This window comes from Xyrauchen texanus, chromosome 22 (assembly GCF_025860055.1).
Source record: "Xyrauchen texanus isolate HMW12.3.18 chromosome 22, RBS_HiC_50CHRs, whole genome shotgun sequence".
Classification (NCBI taxonomy): Eukaryota; Metazoa; Chordata; class Actinopteri; order Cypriniformes; family Catostomidae; genus Xyrauchen; species Xyrauchen texanus.
Genome location: NC_068297.1, coordinates 6706286 through 6711712, shown reverse-complemented (window position 1 = coordinate 6711712; position 5427 = coordinate 6706286). Strand labels below are relative to the sequence as shown.

The window sequence follows — 5427 nt, the reverse complement described above, 5'->3', positions numbered from 1 at the left end:
GTCACGTCTGCAGAGACCAGGAAGGTTTTTTTAGCTCCTGAAAAAAGGTTACATGCTATAATATTAGAAATAATTAGGTTTCTCTCATGAAAAGTCGTTGCATGGTTACATCTGAATATTTACTTGGATATTTTAAGCACACATTTTTAACCAATTTTAGCAATTGCTTTCCGGCCTGTGCACATTGTGTAATCATGGCATAGGAAAAACAACTTCCTGTGTAATCAGGAAACTCCCCCCTCATGCTCAGTGCATGAGTGGGTGACACAAAAGTAGGTTAAAACAATGTGAGCAAAAATAATTTCCCTACAGCTGATCGAGGTCTCAAATTCATTTGTAATGCCAAGGGAAATTCCTGCAAAAAAGTAATGAGAGACGCAAGTTCAATTCAGAGAAAAAATATGAATGAACTGAATGTCTCTCATTTTCATAAATGACCTCTTTATCTCTAACATATTTAGAGTGGAAATGGTGAGAGGTCACTGGGAGTGTGAATTATCTCTGCAGTTGCTGGCAGTTGTCTCCGAGCTGGATCAACGGGCTGAACATCCTGGTTCTTGGCAGGAAGCACATGCTACAACCTTCCCGGAACTGGGATAGGCAAAATATGCCCACTGCTTCTTCACTGAGAACATGTTAACCCCAGCACACTTGCACTCTATTCCAAAATTTTGTGAGCTGCCTACGAAGGTGTCAATTAAAAGGTTAGTTCACCACTATCGCAAAAACTAAAAATTCTTTCATAATTTACTCCGATTTTCATGCTTCTGTGGAACACGAAAGGAGAAACTTTGAATATTGCTGATACTGCTTTTTTGTTCCATACAATGGAAGTGAAAGGCGATGTAGGCTAACATTCCTCCAAACCTTTCATTTTATGTTCCACGATAGAAACAAAGTCATACAGGTTCAGACAAGCATAAGGGTGAGTAAATTATGACAGAATTTGGGTAAACTGGATCTGTAAAGACATACACGCCAACAACGTGAAGGTTGTTAAAAAAGGTAGCATGATTAAGTTGCCTTCTAAGACCACATCCAAACTAAAACATTTCCTTTGGAAAATGCATTGATTTCACTACGTTTATGCCTCTCATACACACTATAACCGAGTTTTCCTCCACCTCCTTTTGGAAACACTCTCCATATCTCTCTGACATATTCAGATGGTCCCTTACCACATCCCCAACAGTTTTAGCAATAAAATGCTTTGAAAGTTTTTAATAATGAAAAAAATGTAGAACCTTTCTTATTTGCTAAAATTAGAACTGTCCTATATTTATTTGTATTTATTCGAATATTTATCTAATTTATGAATACATTTGTGTTGGTTTATAATTATTTATTGACTTTGTTTTTCCTTCATCTGTACTTCTTGTCTTTATGATTGTGTTCATACATTGTTCAATCTGTGTAATTATGTACATCATTTTGAAAATCTTTTAATAAAAAAATAAATAAACTAGTTTTAGCACAATGTGTGGACTTTTCAGATGGTCCCTTTCCACTGTAGGCAAAATTTCTAACTTGTATAAATGTTAAATTGATGATCTGGAACGATTTTGCAGTGATGCCATATGACCAGTTTAATAGGGACCAATCACGTCCCATATTGATTGACACGGGACGCATCATTTCATCTTTAAATATGGGACGATCCTTTATTGTACGGGTCAGGTGGCAACCCTATAGGTAGTAGGCCACAAGGCAGCTCACTACATTTTGAAATAGGGCTAATGTCACGTTTTGCTGACGCATGGACCGATCAGTTCCCATCTCTGCGTTTTTCAATAGAAGCGATAGACCGATATATTGGCCAGGTCGATTAATCGGCGGATATTTGGCCACTTCACGATTATCGGATTGGCTAATAACTGTGTTCACTTGGATGATCAACTGAAGTTTAACTTTCCCTTGTGTCAGTTCCAAAATCTACCAATAGAAACTTTCTTATTTAAAATTGTATTGATTTTGAGTAAATATTTAATAAAACATGCTTGTTTTAACTTTAGAAATGTTGTGCACATTTGATTTACCATTGTTAAATTGTATTAGCATTATTATCATTTATATTGGCTATCAGCCACCCAGCTCACAAGGTTTCGGTATCAACATCTACAATAAAAAAACCAGATTGGGCGACCAGGAGTCAAAATAACAGATAATGATTTCATTCACCGGGCATAAAAGGAATTTAATAGTGTTGTTGTTTTTTCTTGGATAACAACCACAGATCTGAGGATGACAACTTCCTTAGTCGTGATCTGATGAGAGATCACAAGGCCTGCTTCCCAGACAGCGCCAAACAGACGCCTCTTCTTTAAGTGGCAACGGGGTCATCAGTCGGTAAACCGTATCTACACACCAATCAAATTTCAGGTAGGGATGTATGCCGGGCAGATAATATTCTAATTGGTAAAGAAATGTATATGCAATCACAGTTAATATTATCTATAAAACTAATCTTAAGGTTTTTAAGATCATGTAGAATCCTAGCGTGTCCAAAGCTTTTGACTGGGGTAAATCTTAATCATGAATGCTTTTAAAAGCAACTAAAATGAGACTATATTCTGACTTAAATAACTGTTGACTTTACTATGTGTTTTTCAGAGGACTGCAACTTAACGACACCGTCGTACAGAGCACTGGCAGCTCCTGGCACATTCCATATAATGAGAACGGACGAGATAGAGCCACATATGAAGTGCCCCAGAATTGGCTCTGTCTAACTCGATATTAAGGCTTGAGTTCCCTATGATAGTGCTGACTGTAATTTAAAGAATTTGATTACATGAAATTTCCCATTCTGTTTTTTTCCCCTTACTTCTATGTCAGTACAGAGCAAGTATGTTTGCAAAACACAAATTGTAATGTAGATTGCTTATATTGTATAATCACATCAAAATATTCTTCTGAGTGCTTTATCTCAATGTCACAAGGGCTACATCTCAGTAACTACTAAAGTTTTGAGTCTGAAGTCCAATTGCATAAATGTATGTTTTTAGTGGCAGTTATTATCTATGTTGGTTTCTAATTAACATACAATAAAAACACTGACATACATCAAGGCAAAGGTCAACTATGAAGGTAGATTTTAATGGAAAGGTTGAGCTGTGTTCTCGGGACAAGGGTATTTGTCACAAATGTCATTGTAGGAAAAATTGTTTACAAATTATTAAGCCTCAGACATCTCTGCGCGTTTGAGGAAATGGTAAAGCGCATTATAGTTTCCTTTGTTGCCTTTTGTCTATACAGCAACTGACTTTCAAAAGTAACCCCACCCTGAGAAATATTCACAGGAGTAAACAGCAACAACAAAACAGCTTTTCTTCCTTTTTCACTTGACCTAAAAAACTCCAATGCAGAGTTTCATTAAGAACTAAACAACTTTTCATAACAACTGGGAGACAGACTCAAAACTAGTTCTGTATCTGGGATTAGATATACACTCCCTTATGATAATGCACCATGGGTGTGCTATAGTAACACTTTGTACCTATGGTAGTTAGGTGGATACATACTAAATAATCTAATAGGGAATTGAGGAAAACTTCATTTTTGAATGTACCATGGCCGTTGTAGTTTCTAAATGTATTTAGCCAACATTTATTACAAATTTTATATATTTACTTGAATGAAACATGGTGTTAAAAATAAGTGGGCAGGAGTAGACTTGTAGTGGGTGAGTTGTGAAGGGTTTAAGATGAGAGTTAAAATATTGGATATTTAAAATAGGAACACAATTAAAAACCAATGTATTGTTTGCTGAGCACAGCCTGTCATGATAAGGGCTAGCACAAAAAAAGTTGGGGTTTTAGTTAAAAATCAGAATTGTAAACATTTTTAAAACAAATATGAGACCACAGATGCACAATTTGCCTTTTTGTGGCTTCATCACAAATATGAAAAAACTGTCATTAAAGTTATATTTGTAGTCATTAAATTGAACACACGAGGAGAAGCTAGATGTTTATTTTATAGCCAGTATTGTGTAGAATCATTTTCAAACCACTTCCAGTATATCTGTGACAGGATTGAGAACAAAAAGTGTCCAAATCAGAAACAAACTAAAAATAATAATAGGACTTTGACGCCTGAGGTGGAAAAATATGATTTGTTGTAGGTTTAATATGTGCCTAGTGTTGTGGAGTATTCAGACAATTAATCAAATGTAGTAATAAAAAATTATAATTCCAAGTTGAAATATTTCCAAATCCCAAGTATGACCCAATAACATTAATTTAACAATGGTAGTGAGGAGCCATCTAAGATTTGACCTCTGTTTACTGTGGTCTTACAACATTTTTTTCAATTAAGTTATGGCGACTTATTCTGGGTTCAATAAAAGTTAAGCTCAATCGACAGTGTTTGTGGCATAATGTTGATTGCCACAAAAAATTATTTCAAATCGTCCCTCCTTTTCTTAAAAAAAAGACATTTAAAAAAAAGAAAAAGAGCAAAACTCAGGGTTACAGTGAGGCACTTACAATGGAAGTGAATGGAGCCATTTTTTGGAGGGTTTAAAGGCAGAAATATTAAGCTTTTAATTTGATAAGATAGCTTACATTCATACTTTGTTTTGCATATTGTTTACGTCTAGTGGCTATACTGTTGTTACAGTGAGTATTTAAATGTTAACAGATTGGCGCCTTTGATTTCCATTGCAAGTTCCTCACTGTAACTCAGATTTGTGCTTTTTTTTTTTCTTCGGCTTCTTTCTTTCTTTCTTTCTTTCTTTCTTTCTTTCTTTTGTTTTAAGGAATGTGCAAATCAAAATGTATTTTGTGGTTATCAATATTATGCCACAAATGAGTCAATTGATCTTAACTTGTAATAAATATGTTTCAGGCCCCATTTTGTACCAAGCGCCATTAGCTCTGCATATATCTGAAAATGTTACATACAACTGATACTCAAAATACTAATTTAAACCAACTAAGCCCAGCCAATAAGCCAAGACTGGTTTTAGCTGGCATTTCAGCAGGGCAAACTGCACTCTCTAAAGCAGGTGTGGGGAACGTCAGGCTTCAGGGCCATATAAGGCCCGCGAGGCCATTTGAGAAATAGCTTGAAAAGCAAAACAATGGCATTAATTCAATTAACCTGAAAAAATAACCTGTCAAATAATTTTTAGAAATACAGACCTTCAAGTGTTTTTAGTGTGTGAGGACGTAACGGAATGCGTCCATTAATTTCAACCCACAATCAGAAATGGCAAGCAATTGTATGGCCCACGAATAATTTGGTAAATACTCCAATGTCCTTAAAGGAAAAAAAAAAAAAAGGTCCCCAACCCTGCTCTAAAGAATATTAATATTACTTTTAGCCTCTATACTTAAAATACAAATACAAATTTCGTTGTTGCTGTGAAGAAACACAGCTTGCACTAGGCGTCACCTCACCCGGATATGAATCTATCATTTCCGG

The 5427-nt window shown here is 35.5% G+C and overlaps 1 pseudogene; it reads left to right on the top strand.

Moving 5' to 3' along the window:
- Positions 1–633: 633 nt before the first annotated feature.
- On the top strand, positions 634–2740 carry LOC127662306 (mitochondrial ribonuclease P catalytic subunit-like; annotated as a pseudogene).
- Positions 2741–5427: the final 2687 nt, after the last annotated feature.